General features: G+C 50.6%; 1 protein-coding gene across 2 annotated transcripts in view; it reads left to right on the top strand.

The window, feature by feature from the left end:
- KIRREL3 (kirre like nephrin family adhesion molecule 3) overlaps positions 1-19,961 on the top strand; it is a 609,236-nt gene that overhangs the window by 486,939 nt on the left and 102,336 nt on the right. The gene's annotated exons all lie outside the window — the stretch shown is intronic.

Here is a 19,961-nt window from a genome sequence, read left to right as displayed (position 1 = left end):
ATCACTGAATGCCAAGACCCCCGCCTCTACTTCCCTCCCCAGGGTGGGAGAGTCTGAATAAATGAGAGTGCTTAATGGCCTGCGGTGCCATAAAGTTTTAGAGCTGTGTACCGGAATGAGCAGGTTCAGGCTGAGACGAATTATCCAGACCTTTTTATCAAAGGAGAGTCAATAAAAACCTGAAGGCGCTCACCCCATCTCCTTGGAGTGGCCGTGTCACACGGCCCGGCCCTGCGTTCTGGAAATAGTCATCGGTGGGTGCGTTCCCCCCGCCCCAATCCATCTGCTTTCTTCCCTATGCCTTCCCTCCTCAAATGTGTTCGTTTCTATGGTAACTGTGTTGTTACTTGTATGGGAGGAGTTTAATGACATTCAGAAGTACCAAATCAAGTCCATTTATATAATGGTTTGAAATACACATAATGGCCTGTGGAATATAGGACACGGTGACAGTTTCAGTAACTGCGCACAGACTGTGGGATAAATAGAGCGAGGTGGTACTCCCCCCAGCCTCCGAGTCAAACGCACCAGGAATAACCACTATTCTTAGTACAAGAGAGGTACTTCTCAGCCATTACTCGGGAAAGGGTCTCAAAACGCGACACCAAGCGGTTCTCTCGTTGAGGAAGGGTGCTGGCTGGACCACGGGTCCTCTGCGCTCACCAAAGTTTGACCAGGGAGTCGGGTAGGGCAGGCACAGAGAGGATGGGGCCTTCCAGAAGTATGGAAAGAGCAGCTCTCCTGCCCTGGGTCCTCGGGCGCCCCCCTCAGCCAGCCCGAGGTAGAACATGCACTCCAAGCGGGGGTGCTTACGGCTCCTGTGCGTCTGAGTCAGACTTACCTCTCAAGCACCGACCGTGTGCCTGGTGCTGGTGGGGGGTGGGGTGGGGGGACATGGCGATGCAAAATCCATGGACGATGCCCTTGTCTTGGCTCAGATTCCCCCAGAAGCAGATGCTAAGCACAGACTCGTTCAAGAGGTACAGGAAGCTCTAGAAAGATGGTAGGGAGTTGACATGAGAAAGGGAAGGTGTCTCACACTGGGGGTACTATTGGGCCCTAAATAGAGGGGGGCAGTGGAAGCCTCATCCCAGTGGGAGGCTCTGGGAAGTGCTGCAGAAGCCACGCCTCACAGTCAGGCCACCCAAAGATCGGGGTGTCTATACAGCAGTCTGGTCAGTAACTGGTTGAGGGCTGCTCAGGTTGGGGTGTTTGCTCCCCCGCACTTCTGTCGAGTGGCCTTTGCAAATGGAGAGAAAGACCTCAGGAGAAGGGTGGTGGATGCTGGCGGTTGGGAGTTGGCCTGAGAGAGAGAGGCGGGGCATTGGTGCATTGGTACAGATGACTGCAGCCCCCAGGGAGTTTTGCGTCCAGTGGGGAGACAGGCTTTTAGTGAACTAGCAGAAGGCAGGGTGATGGAAGAGCTAGAGGAGTGGGCAGTGAGATGCTCTTGCAGCTTAGAGGTGGGAGATACTGGTTCTGGATACTGGGGGAACTTGGGGAGAGTGGGAGAGGCGAGAGGGAGCTCGCCTGCAAGTTCTGGTGCTAGAGAGGCACCTAGGACACACATCACTCAGTTTTCATGCCGTCACAGGATAGGCGATGTTTCCTCCATTTTGAAGATGAAGTTAGCGAGGCTCAGAGAGAATAAGTCATCCACCAAAAACACACAGCTAAGGTTCAAACCCTGTGTTTTTTATTTTTATTTTTTAACTTTTTATTTTGTATTGGAGTAAAGAGCCTTCCTGCCAGTGCAGAAGACATAAGAGACACGGATTTGATCCCTGGGTCAGGAAGATCTTCTGGAGGAGGGCATGACAACCTACTCTGGTATTCTTGCCTGGAGAATCCTATGGACAGAGGAGCCTGGCGGGCTGCAGACCACAGGGTTTCAAAGAGTTGGACATGACTACAGTGACTTAGCAGGAATAGCCAGTTAGCAAACAGTGTTGTGACAGTTTCAGGTGGACAGCGATGGGACTCAGCCATACATATACATGTATCCATTCACCCCCAAACTCCCGTCCCATCCAGGCTGCCGCATAACTTTGAGCAGAGTTCCCTGTACTCTACAGTAGGTAAGGTAAGGTAAGGTGAAGTCGCTGAGTCGTATCCAACTCTTTGTGACCCCACGGACTGTAGCCTACCAGGCTCTTCCATCCATGGGATTTTCCAGGCAAAAGTACTGGAGTGGGTTGCCATTTCCTTCTCCAGAGAATCTTCCCGACCCAAGGATCAAACGCAGGTCTCCCACATTGTAGGCAGATGCTTTACCGTCTGAGCCACCAGGGAAGTCTTGTAGGACCTTAGTTATCCAGTTTAAATATAGCAGAGTGTACATTTCCATCCCCAAATCCCTAACCATCCCTTACCCCCATCCTTCCCCCCAGCAACCATAAGTTCCAAACCCTGGACTTCCTCCCACTCTGCCTCAGGGAGCTCCATCACCATCAAGGGCAGACGTGACCAAGAGCCTGCTATATATATATCCATGTGGGTCTCTCTGCATGGCCATAGACTGCCCTCTCTCATATCTCCCCACATTGTGCTGTCCATGGACCTCCACTCAGGCAGTCAGGGAGCCCCTCTGATCCCACCCCAGGTGTAAGCTGGACTGCCGATACCCACCTTGAGTGAATTCTCTGGATCTCACAGTCCTAGCAGTACAGGAAAGAGAAGAGGCATGGAAGGGTGGGGGGAAGGCTTCAGTTCCAGTGGGCCCTCCCAGCCCTGCTCCAAACCTCATTGCCTCAGAAAATACGGCCGAAGAGGGATCATACAGACACACTTCTCTCGAGCAGCATTTCTGTCGCACGTTAATAGGTGTTCTGTGAAATACAGGATGCATGGTCAAATAAGGTGGAGAGAAGCTGGGTGAACCCTAACTAAACAAGTCTCTCCTACAAAAACTCCCAGAGCTGTTAAGTGACCAAAGGGTGTGGAGAATCCCCCAAAGGGGAATATGGTTCTCAGAGTTCCCCAAATTTACTTGACCACAAAATATTTTCCATAGAGCATGTTTTAGGACTAGGATTTCTTGGAATCCACTTTGGGACATAATGGTTTAAGGCCAGCTCTGCCACTGCCTCGTTCTGTGAGCTTTGTCAAATGAGAACAAATTAAGCCTGCCTCATGAGGACCACTGGGCTTCCCCACTGGCTCAGTTTGTAAAGAATCTGCCTGTAACGCAGGAGACCCGGTTTGATCCCTGGGTTGGGAATATCCCCTGGAGAAGGAAATGGCAACCCACTCCAGTATTCTAGCCTGAAAAAGTCCATGGACAGAGGAGCCATGGGATCTAAAAAATCGGACAGGACTGTGCGACTTTCACTTTTACTTCATGAGGACCAGTAAAAAAACAGGAATGAAAACTCTTTACAAACCATAAAGTAAATGGTGCTATTATTTATTTACATGAAAGATGGTGCTATGGTTTATTCACATAAAACAAACACACTCAGTTTCCCATAGAATATTTCGTTAGGAGTCCAAAAATAATAGTTATTACTATTATTAGTGTTTTTTCAGTAACAAGTTTGGCCCCTGATTAGTCATGTGACCTTTATTTTGACCTTGATCTCTCTTAACCTATGTTTTCTCATCTGCAAAATGGATAAACTCACCCTCTTTCCTCCGTGAATTTGTTGCCGTGATAAAACACGCACAATGGTTGTACTGGTGCTTTGCATGATGAACCATAAAACGCAAGGCACTATTATAATGTTCTAGGTTAACACCCTCAATTCAGTCCCACTTGTGCTCAGACCAAAGCAGGAGATGTACTGCGGGAGGGGACTGGCTAGTGGGAGAGGTAACAATGACTAATCATTTTCATCCATACTTATGACGTTGGGAGCCTTGTATGAGCTTCTCACTGAGGGGACAGGATGAATATTTCATGAGTGAACACCAAAGGTAGTATTAAGAGGAAATGGACAAAGAGACCCCCCACCTGCCTCTGCCGCCACGTTCAGCCGGGATGTCAGCACAGCTCGAAGCCCATGACTGACCCCGAGGAGCAGGGCAGCCAGCCGGGAGGAAAAGCTCAGGCCTCCACCCAGATGGGGAGCTGTCCAGCACATACTGGCCAAGGGACCCCTGTCCTGGGAGGCAGGAGAGCTGGTGCCCACTCCATACGCCAGCTGGGTAGCCTTGGGCAAGTGACTGTCACCACCCTGGGCCTCTGCTTCCACCCTGTAAAAAGGCATAAGATCAGCCTTGCCTGGCTGCTAGGTTCCAGTCCAAGCCCTGTTGTTTGGAAGACAGCTTTGCCGTGCACACAGGTGGGAAGTGTCCCATTCAAGTCTTCACTCAGCAGACCACCATGGAGCATCCACCACGCGCCAGGCACTGCCACGGCCACAGAGTGCCAAATGCTGCGTCCATCGCTTCACACGCACCACCTCGTATAATCATCACCACAACCCTCAGAAGTGTCTGTCCTAACTCCCATTTTCCACAGGAGAAAATAAAACTCAGGAAAGATAAATCACTTGCCCAAAGCCATGCAGCTAGTCGATAGCAGAGTCCAGGGTTGTATGAAGCCAAGACCCTTCATTCTACACCGATGGCACATCTTTGTCTGTACTTATGCAGAGCCCGTGGGCACGCTTCCTCCACCCCACCAGCTCCTCCCTATTCTGTTCATGCCTTGTGCTCCCTCTACCTGCCCCCCCACTGCCTTCTTCCAAATCTCCTTTAAGAGGTTGTACAGTCTGCCCTTGAGGTTCTAATTTCTGTCCCCATCCATCAAGGCTGTTGCCTCCCAAGACCCTGGACAGCCTCCATCTCTTATCTGGCCAGCCATCGAGTAGTGTAAAGACGGAATACCTTCCCCCCTTAAATGCCCTCAGAAGATGAAGCAAGGACAGATGGGGGCAGTGCCAGGGTTAAACCCAGCCAAGTCTTCTCCACCTCCTAATGGACACCTCCAGAGGAGGCTCCTGGCTCTTTCCATCCATCCCACAGCATGAAGACTCTATCATCCCTACAGACCTCTTCCCTGTAGGGCAGTTCCACGTTATCTTGGCTCATCCCTTCTTCAGAAATGGAAGAGATTGTTTTAAACCTGCCGCCCCACCAGCTCTTCTCCTGGTCTCTGATGCCATTAAGTTTCATTATAACGAATAAACACCACAATGACATTTATAAGTTACCACTGAGCACAGAAGCACAAATATGAAGCAGATAAACTGCATTTGATCCAAATAATTACTGCAGGCAATATTGGGCTTAGTTTGAGCTGGCAGCCGGGTATCGAGTAATTTATTAGATTGCGTAAGGCAATGTTGCACGTTGCGTTTTTCATTATTGTGTCTCTTCCCCTTCTCTGTGGTCTAAATAGGTTAGGGGAGTTTAGGGCCAAACAAAGACAGACTTTGCTCAAGCAGATTGAGGCTGGGAGGCATCCAGAAATGGCTTCTCCCCAACAACTTGGCACTTGTGAGAGAGGAGAGGGTTTCAGTTTATCACGAACGATGCTGCCAGCCAAGGGCAGTTCCCTGTACCCCACCCACCCACCCACTGGCCCAGATACAGAAAGAGGCCTGATGGCGGGGATAAATGGAAGGACTTGATGGAGCCCCTAGGACACCAAGCCCAGTTCCTGCTGCTGCTTCCTGCTGAGTTTTCTTTGTCTTCATCCAAAGACCCTCTCTACCAGAAGCCTTCTGTAGCCCCAGGCAGCCGTGGGCAGCCCCAATCTGAGTCCCCAGACCTCTCCTGCAATAAAGAAGGGGAAGGAAGCACTCTGCCAGCCAACTCTGCAAAACAAAGCAACGAGAGCTGGCTACCAGCTGCCTCCTCCCTGCCAAACCCAAACTCATAAAGTTTGATTCAAGGGGTTACAATACCTCCTATTCAGAGTCCCTCCCGCCCCATCCTCCCAGCCTTAGTAAATTACCCAATAAGCAACAAGGACTATAGTTATTGTGCAGTTAAACGGTGTTTGCCCAGTAAATCCTGAGCAGAGTACTAACGGTGATATACAGTAACTAATTATGGACATGAATTCTCTCCCCAAGACGCCGAGTGGTACCAGATATTGTTGTGTTTCAGGGAGCAGGCTTGAAAGCTGCTCTGGCCCCTCCAGTGAAGCCAAGAGTAACTTTCCTATTAGAGGAGCCGTCGGGACCTCTGGTGGCACTCCAGACCGGAAACAGAGACGTCCCAGGATGGGGGTGGGGGGCCAGGCAGGAATGAGGCCTCAGCTCCCATGAAGACTCCCATTCAGTCCCCCATCCCATGCCCAGTGGAAGGGCATGAGTGGGTACCAGCTGGTCCTCCTCAGGTTGCCTTTACAGCAGAGGAGATGTTCCCGTCACAGTGGCTGTGGCAAAGACCCAAGGCTCCTGCCGCGCAGGGAACGGAAGTCATTTTTCTCACAGCCCCAGACTGAGCTAAGAAAGCCATTCCAGGGAGCCAGCCTTTGTAAAAGGCTTCTGAACAAGGAGGCAGAAGGGCCGGGCGGGGGTGCCTCTGCCATGGACGACTTTTGCCCTAAATGGTCGTTTAAGGAGGTGATCTCGGGCCCCCAAGTGCCTGGGAGGATCGGAGGTGTCTCTGGTTGATTGTGATCTGCAGGTGAGATGGGGCTTGTGTCCAGCAGTAAGAAGCAGGTGTCCCATCAGCTTCCTGTGTATTTTGCGAGCACAGCTGGGAGAAACAGTTGTCAGCCTCTGCTTTCTGAAGAGGAAACTATATAGCTCAATCATGGTCTATGCTTACTGGAGACTGTCAGCTGAAGTCCAGAACTGGAGTCAGATGGTTCAAACACCAGCCTCCAGCACACGCTGTGACCTTGGGTGGGTTTCTTAACCTCTCTGAGCTTCCATTTCCTAATCCATAAAGTGGAAGGGATTCTCTCTATTCCTCGAGATTGTTGCCGTGAAAATAGCTCACCTGGACTTGAGGCTACTGCTTCCAGGGAGCTCTGCGTCTGCCAGTCCCATCCTTCCTGCCACCAGCTCACCTCCTGCAATGCCTGGGCTCAGTGACCCAGCTTCAGCCCATCTGGCACTCCCGTTAATACACACACTTCCTTGCCTTCCTTTCAAAGTGCTTCCAGCATCTCTCCTTTACCAACATCTCCACTTCAAACACTCAAAACAAAGATAAGCGGCAGTAATAAAATTTAGCTTTATTTTGTTTTCTTTGCTGCTGCCTTCTCAGGGTTTGATGTAAATAATCTGAACCCCCACCAGGGCCGCGGTTAGGTGGTAATGGGAGAGGTCAGGTGACGGTGAAAAAGGCTGGCATGGGCCACACTCTTGCAGTGGGACCTTGGCTGGTCATGGCTTTAAACCTTGGCATTCAAGTGTCTACCTCACGGTGATGATAGAACCTTCTTGAAAGAGTGTCAGGAGGGTGGATTAAGTAAAATAAGGTATGTGAAGAGCTTTGTGATGCATAAAACATATGCAAGACTTAGCTGTGGTTAATATCCTAGAGCAGCCAGAAGACAGGACCCAGAATCCCAGCACGATGAGGAGAAGAAGAATTACGATTTTAATTAAGACGCATATATAGTCAGCTCTCAATTGTCTGCTAGCAAATTGTCCCCATTCCTGGCAAATGCTATCACCAAGACTACTTAATGAAGTCCTCTGTTAACATTTCACAGCTTCTTACTTTTTTCTTATTTGCATGAGGCCCAAAGGGAATGAAAGTCCTTTAAAGGCAAAATTAGCTAAGATCTCCATCCTCTCCTGGAGAAAGTGTGAGCCACAGCGACAGCAGGCTGGGGAGAGTGAGTGGACCAGTACAAAGGGTGATGTTCTCCACCCAACTGAGCAAGAGGCCAGAGGGAGCTTCATCACTGGGATCTTTTGTGGCTTTTTTTAAGTATTAAAAATTCCCAGAACATCAAACACATCCATATTCAAACATGAATACCAAAATGCATTCCAGTGTTGAAAATAAATGTTATTACTTTGGATTATTCATTGTTTTGAAATGTCCATCATTTTGGATTATTCACACACTTGCTTCTCTCTGTTCACAAGATCTTTAAGAATGGATTGTCAAAACCACAATGAGATACCACCCCAAACCAGTCAGAATGGCCATCATTCAAAAATCTACACATAACAAAGGCTGGAGAGGGTGTGGAATAAAGGGGAACCCTCCTACACTGTTGGTAGGGATTTAAGTTGGTGAAACCACTATGGAGAACAGTTTGGAGGTTCCTCAGGAAACTAAAAATGGAATTACCAGCGATCCCAGTCCTGCACAAAACTGTAATTCAAAAAGATACATGCACCCCTATATTCACAGCAGCACTGTTTACGATAGCCAAGACATGGAAGCAAACTTAATGTCCACCAACAGATGAATGAATAAGAAGATGCTGTACATATATACAATAGAATATTACTCAGTCATTTAAAAAGACACAAAACAATGCATTTGCAGCAATATGGATGCAGCTAGAGATTATAGTAAGTAAAGTAAGTCAGAAGGAGACATATGGGACTGACGGAAGTAATATGAACCCTTGTTTAAAAAAAAAAAATGATAGTTAGGACATAGATCTTCCCCAAACAGACCAAATCAGCTTGGGAGATTTGCTTTTACTTCTTTGTGCCTTGTATTTTTTTCTTTGCAGCCTTAACCTCTCCCGCTATCAATCCCTGGTTGGGGAACTAAGATCCCTCATGCCGTGTGGCGTGGCCAAACAAATAAATTTTTTTAAAAAATTTAATACATTGAATAAATCAGAACACTGAACATCGGAGCTAAAAGAGAGCACGTGAGGAATTGACTTCTAGTCTGAACCCTGCTTTTACAGATAGGAGCTGAGTCTCGGAGATGGGAAGGGTCAGGCTCAAGGGAGCACAGCTAAGAGGCAGCAGAAGCAGCACCATGTGGGTTCCTTCTGGGCGTGGGTGCTCAGGGTCAGGACACAGCATCTCTTCTAAAAGGGAACAAGACTCCTGGGACATCATGGGGTCCATGGTCCACGGCCCCGCCTCCAGCCCATCCCAGTGGTTCCCAAGCTGCTGTGCTCTAAGAGGGTATGTGGAAATTCTGTGCGCCCATAACCGATGCTGACAGCTGCCTCTCGGGCTAATGACAGCCCAGCACTGCTCTTCAGATGCACTTTCTTTGCCTCATGCTGCTCCCTACCCTGCGCCCAAAATGGTTCGGGGAGCACACATTCCTGTCCCGAAGACACAGCGCCCTGAGACACAGAGGGAGACACGGGGCTTAGCCCAAGCCCCTGGCCAGCCAGCAGCATAGCCCTCCTGCTGGGATGACCCTCCTGCAGGGCCCCAGCCTTCACGGGCTGCCCGATGGTCTCCCGTTTCCACCGACCCCCACGGCCACCGTCCAGAACTTGTCTGAATGGATGGAGGATCCTCTCCCGGCCACTAATGAGCTCAGTGCAGCCTGGAGCTGGGGCCACAGGCTGATAATCAGGAGGCGAAGGATTTATAGTGACTTTGGAGTCACCCTGCCTCGGCCAGCCCCATTGGTTTTCATTAGAGCCCCATGCTGTCCAGGATAACCTTGGCGGGCTGCGTGTCCTGGGGAGAGTCGAGAGAGGCTGGGAGAATCACAGGCTGCCTGGCCGCCCCATCTCAGGCCAGGAACAAAGTGGAAGAGCTAGGAACTTGTACCCCTCACCCAGCCCTGGGAAGAACAGTCAGCCTCTCCCAGATAAGCCCCCATAAAAGTCCAGCACAGTTTCTGGAATGTTCACGATACTGGCAAGCTTCTCTTCAGCTGTGTTTCAGAATCAAGGCTACAAACAGCTGCAAACAGCAGTGTGAAGGTTGAAAGCGTGTCCCATCCCCCTCTCTCCCAACAGAAGTCCACAAGAAACAGACAATGGAGGGAAGCCCTGTCTTCCACCCCTGTCTGTCCTTCTGGCTTCTCTGTATTTCCAGTCCTGGTCCAAAAGAAGAAGATGGAGTTCTTTCCAACCCAACGGGGCTCGAAGCCTGTGCGAAATTTGACAGGAGTTAGACGTGCTACCCAAGGCATTTGCCCCCAATACTCCCAGCCTGGAGCAGCTGTGTCCCTCTTAGTCACATCACTGCCTATAACCTTCCAGATTAGCAGATGCGTTCTCAGGTCAACACCCAACGAGAGGACATGTAGCAAAAACACCTCCCACTGCCTGAGCCGTAGTGATGCTCAGTTAAGTGTGAGTGAATCCCACCATCTTTCTCCAGACCTACTACATCCAGGGTGTCTTCTCCTGAGCAATTCTGCACCCCTCTCCATCAACATATTTACAACTGAATTCACTAGCCCCCCAACCTGCTTCTTTCCCTGAAACAGAAGTGGCTCCCCCAGTTACCCATTCACCCCATCCTGCAGCCCAGGGAGAGGGGGGACCTTTATGCCTCTGTGCTCTTCATCTCCCATCAAACCCAATAGTTTGCTAGCTCAGTGCCACCTCCAGTAACTCCTAAATCCATTTTCAGCTTTAGCCTGATTCCTTATGAGCAGAATCCTCCAGACCAGTCTTCTGCCTTCGGATTCTTCTCCTTTATCCATCTGCCTCCCTGCTGCCACCGTGATCTTTCTCAAACTCAGATCTGAGCCTGTGGGTCAACACCAGGGGTGGTTTCTTATCGGTAAAAACTTCTTAGTGTGCATTCGAGGGCCTGTGCAGCTGAACCTACTGTGTTCTCTTGTGTATCCTACACAGGTGCACAGTGAGAGAGCGTGCAGGGCCCTGGGGGTTTTCCTGAAGTGTCCCTTTCATTCTCACAGACAACCTGACAAGCATGGTTTCCATCCTACGGGGAAACTAAGGTTCAGAGTGACTAGGAAGTTTCCCCAGGGGTGCACAGCTGTGGCAACAGAGCCAGAGACCCAGCCTGGACCTTGCAGCATCTGTCCTGTTAGTCCCTGAACGCGTTGTGACTTCCATACTTTACCTACGCCATCCACATCCCAGGAAACATTCCCTCCTTGCCCTCACCTTGCTTACCCTTCCAGGCTATTTCTGAAGCCAGCCCTGGGATTTCCCTGGTGGTCCAGTGGTTAAGAATCTACCTTCCACTGCAGGGGACGCAGTTTTAATCCCTAGTCAGAGAACTAAGATCCCACATGCCATAGGGCAACTAAGTGTGCATGCTGTAACAAAGAGCCAAATAAATAAATAAATCTTAAAAAAAAAAAAAGGCCAGTCCTTCTGTGACTCTTTTCCCCAAAAGGAAAGCTCTTTCTTCCTTGAGACTTTCTTTATTATTATATAAATTTCAGGGGTACAGCATGGTGATTCACAATTTTCAAAGGTTATACTCCATTTATAGTTATCAAAATATTAGTTATATACCCTGTATTGTAGAATATATCCTTGTGGCTTATTTATTTTCTACAGTCATTTGTACCTCTTAATCCACTACACCTCCCTGCTCCCTCCCCTCTTCCTTTACCTACTGGTAATCACTAGTCTGTTCTCTGTATCTTTGAGCCTGTTTCTGTCTTGTTACATCCTTGGAACTTTCTTTATACTTCATTTGGGGCACTTATTATTTTAAGGGTTTTTTTTTTTTTTTTGGCTGCACCATGCATGCTCCATGTGGGATCTTAGTTCCCTGACCAGCGATAGAACCTGTGCCCCCTGCAATGGAAGTGCAGATTCTTACCCACTGGACCGCCAGGAAAGTGCTGGGGCATCTCTTATTTTAGTTCCCTGTGCATAGATTTGTCTCCTCCAGACACTAAGCTCTTTGTCCTGGAAGATACCTCAGTCCCTTATCAGCATCCCCACACCTGGCCAGGGGTCTTGGAGGTTGTTGGGGTGGGACCGTCCCCTACCTGTGGCCCATGGCACATCACGGGTACCATTACACCCCGTATCAATCAGTTTTATTATTAAGGGGCTAGAATATAACCCCATAACCCACAAGTGGGTCACAATAGGATGTTCCAGAAATTTCCCAAAGCTCATTCTACTGCATTAGAAGCTAGACACATGCTGACCCCCAGAGAGCTGCTCAGGCTTCCAGGCATGACCGGAGCTATCCTGCCCTGGTCCCTTCCCACCCCACAGCTGGGTGCTGTCCTGGTGTCAGCCGGCCGCTGAGCTGGCTCCTGCCTCCCCTTCCTTTCGTCCATCTGTCTGCTTCTCAGGACCAGGGTAACTTCCCTTAATCTCATAAGAGGCAATTTGCGTGCTCTGGGCTGGGAGAAAGCTGGCGACAAATAGCCCCGGCACAAGTATTCTTAAACCTTCCCCAATTGGTCACTAATAACAGAGCAGACGGTGACATCTGAACCTTTTCTGCGTGGCTGGGCAGGCAGCTCCAGGAGACTGGAGCCGGCAAAGGCAGGGCTGCAGGAGGCTCAGATGTTCACATCTCTCGTCTGTGTGACTCTTGGGAAGAAGCAGGTTCTAATCGGTCCAGCTTCAGGCTTGCAAAGCCTCCTTTCCCAGCTCTGGGACCCCCTTGTGGCTCCAGCTTTAACAGTCCTGGGCTCAGGAAAGGCTCACAGAATAGTGATGAAAACTACAAAAATAAGGCACCCAGGGAGAGGGGAGGGGGAGGGTGCGCATGCCCCACACCATCTCCTGACCACCTCCAACCTGACCTCTGAGCACAACGGAGACAGGGGATAGCAGGGCACATGTGGAGATCGGGGCTCCCGCTCCGCACATCAGGCTCCAGGGCAGTTGGCTCCGAGCTTGTCTCTCCTGTTACGCTAACTAATCCCACACCCCTTGCTCTCTGCACTAGTCCACACTGACCCCCAGAGAGGGCTGCCTCTCACACCACCGTGGGACCACCTGACCACCAGATCGGTGACTGGGGAGAGACACAAACACATGTGCCTGTAGGCGTAGCAACAGACTTAGGTCACTGGCATGCCAGTTTGTCCCCAGAAGGTCAGGGCTGAGAGTTACGGCCAGCAGGGTTAGGTGAGCACCCTCCTCGGAGTATGGAGGACCCCGGGCACCATGGGCACAGGGTCACTGGGCCCTCTTCCTACCTGTTCCCTGCCCCCATGCCCCTCGCCACACACACACACACAGAGTCAGAGTGAGGCAACAATGCCAGGGGCCCCGGGACCTTAAAGACTGTCCAGACCCACAGCAACCCCGACAGCAGAGAGAAGCCTTGGGCTTCTCAGCATGTATTTCAGTCCCAGGAAAAATTCCACCCCCCAAAATTCTAAACCAGAGGCTTTCAAATATTCTGAAAGAGTAAGAAGTGTTTATTTGAGCAAAATTGTGAGTGATTAACAAGGAATAGAAGCAGAAAAGGTCTGGCTAGAGCAGGGGTGGGGCCTGGAAGCCAACCGACTCAACCCCACCAACATACACGCACACACACGCGCGCGCACACATACACACGCGCACACACACACACGCGCGCGCGCACACACGCACGTGCGCACACACACGTGCGCGTGCACACACACACACACACACTGAGGTAGCCAGGTCCCCGGAACACGGATGTAAAGACATCACTCCTGGTGGGTTGGTCCTCCCAACCTCAGCCAGCAGAGTGCCTCTCCCCTCCCCAGGAGGTAGTTGGGAATTGAGAGGTGACCTCAGATCAGGGGCCATAGGTGTGTGAGCTTATAGACAGTCATGGGGTCTTCAGCATTTTAAATGTTCTACTGGAAGAGAGTGGGGACCTCCCAGAGCCAGATGGCGATGGCTCGCTCCATGTTAATGTGACCTGCAGCGAGTCCCCAAAAAGGAGACTGCAGTGAGGGGCCATGTGGTTAGGGCTGAGAGGAGCAGCCCCTTTGGGGAGCCTGATGGCTGGTAGAAGTGAGGGAGTGAGGGGTAGTGGAGGGGGGCGTTGAGAACAGTCTGGAGAAGTCATGAGAGATGCCGAGCAGCGAGCAGAGGGCAGGGGGCAGCGGGCAGCAGGAGAGGGCAGCAGGGCTCGGGGAGGGGCGGCTCTGAGCTGGGCTGGTACAGGGGTGAGGAGGCCCGGGGGGCTTCTTCTAGTGCCTCCCCCCACCTCGGGCCAGGCAGCAGCTGCACCTGTCCCTCCCGGCGCTGAGGAGTTGAGAGTCGTGCCACCAGCTGCCACCACCTCATCCTTTCTCCCACCTCGACAGTCCCCGCCTCCATCCCCACTTGGACTCAGCGTGAGGAAAACACATGTGGCTCGAAGCCTGGGGCTCCCCAGAGCCCTCCCTGCTCTTCATCCTTCCCTCCAGAGGCAGCCCCCACTTCCTGAGGTTTGGAGAGAAGGCTCCCAAAGCCCCCACCTGCTCAGACTTCCGCCTCCGCTCCCGCCCCTGGCCTGCTGAGCTGGGGGTTCTGTGAGAGCCAGACCCTAATCCTGACTCAGTGAACCTTGTGGGGGTCACATCCCCTTTCTGGGCTCAGTGTGGAGACACAGGCTCCCCCTCCCCGCCCTGCCTCAGTGTGGTAGAGGCAAGTCGCAGAGTTGGTGAGGTGCTGTCTTGGCATGGGCAAGCCACAGCAGCCTGGGCATGCCAGGAGACACATGGGCCAGGGAAAGTGACCTCAGGGGCTCTGAAAAGACCCTGGAGGGCCTCTCCCTTTCTGGGATGGGACCATCCTCCAGGGAGGGAGATAGGAAGGATGGCCTGCAGCCACCACCAGGACCACACCCCATCCTCCCCCCAGCCTCTCAAATGCAGGAGAGTTCCGCATGGGTTTCCTCCCTGGCTCTCTCCTTTGAAGTTCTTTTCAGTTCTGGTCAAGGGCAGGGGAAGGGGGTCTCAGGCAGGTCTGTGCGTCCCCAGGGGCTTAGGACTGTCTAGTAAAGGACCGCAGGCTGTGGCTCTGACGCAGGACTGCTGGCCTGCTGCCCCTTCTCCATCACTTAGTGCCCTGGGCTCCTAGTGATGGCATCTTCCCGTGGGTCTCACAGGGTACCCATTCCATAGGACCAATGGAAAGAATTCAAATAACCCCTGTAAACCTCTTAATTCATGTGGTTCAATCAGTGAAAGTCAGCTATGTATTAATTCTATGAGAATAAAAATACTATTTATAATACATAACTAGCTACGTAATAATATTTATATAACAGTATTATATTTTTAAAGATTTTTTTGATGTGGACCATTTTTAAAGTCTTCACTGAATTTGTTACAGTGTTGCTTCTGTTTCATGTTTTGGTTTTTTGGCCCTGAGGCATGTGGGATCCCAGCTCCCTGATCAGGGATGGAACCTGTACCCCCTGCAGTGGAAGTAGAGAGTCTTAACCACCAGATCGCCAGGAAAGGCCCAATAATGGCATTATATTAATAACTATAACATTAACTATATTAATGTAATATTGATAATAAGTAATATATATAATAATATACCATATTACATATAATAATATATGTAATAACATTGTATATTATATGTAGTATATAATAATGTATGTTAATATATAATTAACAATATAATTATATTATAGAAAATAGCTATATAATATAGTTATTAATATAACTATAATAATATATTATTAATATAATGATGACTGTATATTAATATATAATAACTCTTTGCAACCCTATGGACTGTAGCCCTCCAGGCTCCTCTGTCCATGGGATTCTCCAGGCAAGAATATTGGAGTGGGCTGCCCTTTCCTTCTCCAATATAATAACGAGTTGTACAGTAGTAAGTGGTATGCTGTCCTTAGTCGTTCAGTTATGTCCAACTCTTTGGGACCCCTTGGACTGCAGCCCACCAGACTCCTCTGTCCATGGGTATTCTCAGGCAAGAATACTGGAGTGGGTTGCCATGCCCTCCTCCAGAGGATCTTTCCAACCCAGAGACTGAACAGACAGAAAGACAAATATCATATGATATCACTTATATGTGGAAGCTAAAAAAATGATAGAAATAAGCTTATTTATAAAACAGAATTGCAGACATAAAAAACAAACTTATGGTTATCAAAGGGGAAAAGTGGGGGAGGGATATATTGGGAGTTTGGAATTAACAGATACACAACTACTATATATAAAACAGACCTGCTGTATAGCACAAGGAACTATATTCAATATCTTGTTATAACCTATACTAGAAAAGAATCTGGAAAAGAATATACAAATATAAATATATAATGGAATCTCTTTGCTGTACACCTGAAATGAACACAACGTTGTAAATCAACTATACGCCAGTTTAAAAAAAAAAAAGTAACTAAATAAAAATAAAGCCTGAGAAGCGAGGTCACATGAGCTGCCAGGCTCCACAGCAGGAGGTCACTGGACAAGATGGGAGGCTGAGGCAGAGACCTGACCGGGGGTTGAGTCCACAGTGAGAGTAGGACCCTGGTGGGCTCAGCGCACGCTCTGCTTGGATCAGAGCTGCCAGACGGGGGGCGGGTGGAGGCTACAGAGGTGAGCGCCTGGAGGGACAGACCAGGTCGCATTCACCCCCTTCTCGCCAGCCAGTGCAATTTCTGCCTCCTGGCAGGCCTCAGTAAGTGTGTGCTGAGTAAACGAAGCGTCTCTGGGAGCTTCTTGCCTATGCAATATAAGGCCCAGGAGGTTATAGAAAACGATCATTTGCCTTCCACCTCTCTGGACTGGAAAGTCGAAAGTGAAGGAACCGGTAAGGAGATTCTTCAGACAAGAACCTCCCTCCGTGGTCTGCCCGTCACATCCGCTGGGGCTCCTCAGCCTGAAGGGGAGGCCCCTGGTCCTGTCCCACTGGTCCATCCCTTCATCTCCTCTCCATCTTCAACGCTGTAACCTTCATCTCCTCTAGAAGTGACACCCAGTTTAGGTGCTCCTTGAGAAAGCGTCTCGTTGATTTGAAAGAAAAAATCATTCTTAGTGGCTTGAATTTAATGTGAAAAAATTAAAATTTTGCTGAGGGCTTCCCTGCCAGTCCAGTGGTTAACACTGCACACTTCCACTGCAGGGGTTACAAGTCTGATCCCTGGTCAGGGGCTAAGATTCCACATGCCAGCCAGTACAGCCAGGATAAACATGATGAAAAGGCAAACTGTCAGAGCGCACCCTCCCCACAAATAATCTGCAAAACATGTCTTTTGGGGCAGCCTGTTGAAACTATCCAGAGAAGGCAATGGCACCCTACTCCAGTACTCTGGCCTGGAAAATCCCATGGACAGCAGAGCCTGGTAGGCTGAAGTCCAAGGGGTCGCTAAGAGTCAGACATGACTGAGAGACTTCCCTTTCACTTTTCACTTTCACGCATTGGAGAAGGAAATGGCAACCCACTCCAATGTTCTTGCCTGGGGAATCCCAGGGACGGGGGAGTCTGGTGGGCTGCCGTCTATGGGGTCGCACAGAGTCGGACACGACTGAAGCAACTTAGCAGCAGCAGCAGCAGCAGTTAAGAATATCCTGGGTACCAATCTCCCTCCAGAAACATTCTTTCCGTGGAAAAGTTGAGGGGATCCAAACAGGCAATGGCATCCCACTCCAGTACTCTTGCCTGGAAAATCCCATGGACGGAGGAGCCTTGTAGGCTGTAGTCCATGGGGTCACGAAGAGTCGGACACTTACTGAGCGACTTCACTTTCACTTTTCACTTTCATGTATTGGAGAAGGAAAAGGCAACCCGCTCCAGTGTTCTTGCCTGGAGAATCCCAGGGACGGCGGAGCCTGGTGGGCTGCCATCTGTGGGGTTGCACAGAGTCGGACACGACTGAAGCAACTTAGCAGCAGCAGCAGCAAACAGACAACATGTGAGAGCCGAAAGCTCTCTCTGAAGCCTGCTGGAGTAGATCAGGGTACCCTAGTCCACTGGAGGCTCACTCCTGTTTCCTTCCTTTCACGGTCCCTTCTGTTGGCCCTGCCCCAACTCCTGCCTCTGAGGCAGCCTCGAAGGAGAAGTAGTGACCGCTCAGTGTCCACCTCCACACCTGCTTCCCAGGACCTTCCCCTCCCAGCCCCTCCAGCCCCAGTCTCCATGGTGACAGCCCTTCTTCTCCCTGGGGCACCGCCACCCCAGCCATCCTCCGGCTTTTCACCCTCATTGAGGCCCACACCTCCACCTGGGATGCCCCCTGCACCCCAGCTTTCCAGGTCCCCTCGCCGATACCAAGAGGAAGCAAGAGGGTGCTCCCACCACAGGCCTTCCTGTTCACGGGCAGTTCTGGGGCTCAGGCTCTGCTGCGGAGGGCTTGTTCATCTCAACCCCACCCCCACCCCTGGCTCCCAGCTGACAACCTGATAATTCTCTCTGATCACACAGTCTCTGGCAGCTATGGTGGCTGTCTTGACACTGTCCTTCTTGCAAGAAAGGTTTTGAGATAAAAGAATGCACTGTGAAGTCATCATTAGAGCCTTGGATAAGGGGCCTGGGAGAGGACTGGTCATCCCAGCTCCTCCCTCTCCGCTCCCACCCCCTCTTCTCCCTGCCAGCTTCCCTCGTCTCTCTCTTCCTCTCCGTTCCTTCTCCCCCGCTCTCCCCATCCCCTCTCCCTCTGGCTCCTTCTCCTCTCTCTCCCTCCCTGTCTCCTCTCATCTCTTCCCTCCTTCTCTCTCTCGTTTTGGTGCCAGAAGCAGTCTAATTACAACAGAGAACTTGAAGAGACAGAAAAAGAAAAAAAAAAAAAAACAAAAACACCCCACCACACAGAGCTGATGAAAATGTCCTATGAAATCTAATTTGTAAAGCTCAAATCAGAATAAAAAGTGTTACTCCCACAATTCAGGGCCAATTTGATTTTTAATGAGATTCCTCAGAGACCCAGCTAAGATCTCATCCAGTTGAAAACCTACCACCTTCCTGCCTTCCACACTCTCTCTGCCGTGTGGACCTCTGTCTCTCCCCCGCTGCCATCCCCAGGGCCCCTCGGGGACATTCCTCAGTGGCTCCCTTCTCAGGGCCATCTCTTGCTGAGAGCTTGGCCCCAGTCTGGAGCTCTGTGTCCCCAGGATGGGCAGCAGACAGTGTCCAAGAACTCTGCGGCCACCCCGACCTTCTCCCGGTGGAGGAACAGCCTGCCCACCAGGTCCTGTTTCCCTTGGCTGTGTATCTGTGCCCGCAGAGTAGGGTGTGGGAAAAAAATACAAACTTAGAAGTCATGACCCTCAGATGAAACCCCATTCATTAGCTGTGTGACCTTGGGCAGGTTACTTTGCCTCTCTGATCTGGGTTTGTTTGGTGTAAAATGGGAGCTGGTCTGCTCTGGATGGTAGTCAGTTGCAGGAGGGACTACATGTGAAGCCCAGATGGCACTGTGGGCCAGGAGCTCAGTGGATGTCAAGGTCCACTCCTTGACGACATGTCCCATCGTCGGTTCAGCTGTGGCTGCCCAGGAAATGTAGGTCACAAGACACCCCCTTCTTCGGCAATCCCTCCAGGTCCAAGCATAGAGATCCGCTTGCTGTAGAGGAGAACACGGTCCTCAGAGCCAGCGTCTTGGATTCACAGCCCAGGTCCTGCTGCTAGAGCCTCCCTGGACAATTTAGAAACCTCCAAGCCTCCGTGTGCTGAGTCCCTGTGACACGGGGTTGATAAGGCTCCAACAGGTGTTGTGGGCATGTGACAGCCACAGGAAGGTACACAGGGCACTTGGGAGTAACTAATATGCCAGGCTTCTGTTAATATTTTTCCCTTCCTTGGGCTTCATGTCCTCATCTGGAAAATGGGGATAAAAATCGCACCAACCTCATAGGTTGTTATGAAGATGAACACACTAACAAGCTGATATTTTTAAATCTCAGAACAATGCCTGGCGTATTCTACCTACTGTGTGTGTGTCTGTTTACCTTAGTCATGACCTGGCTAAGGTAGATGATTCGGGGGAGGAGTGTGTGGGGAGGGGTTGGGTCACACTGATGGTCTGCTTCCAGGTGACAATGAGGCTGGAGTAGGGTCTGCTGCAAAACAGAAAGGGACGGGAGGATGGGTGCAGACACTGACCTCCTCCCTCAGCCGCATCATCTGCCACATTACACCTGGACCCACTGAGTGCCCTAAAACTGCACCTGGGCTCGCCATGTGCCCTGGGCCCACTGTGTGCCCCTGAACTCTACCTGGACCCACTGTGTGCCCTGAACTCCACCTGGACCCACTGTATACCCTT

Source organism: Oryx dammah, unplaced genomic scaffold, assembly GCF_014754425.2.
Source record: "Oryx dammah isolate SB20612 unplaced genomic scaffold, SCBI_Odam_1.1 HiC_scaffold_15, whole genome shotgun sequence".
NCBI lineage: Eukaryota > Metazoa > Chordata > Mammalia > Artiodactyla > Bovidae > Oryx > Oryx dammah.
The sequence above is the reverse complement of the archived record's forward strand: the minus strand, read 5'-3'. Positions and strand labels throughout refer to the sequence as shown.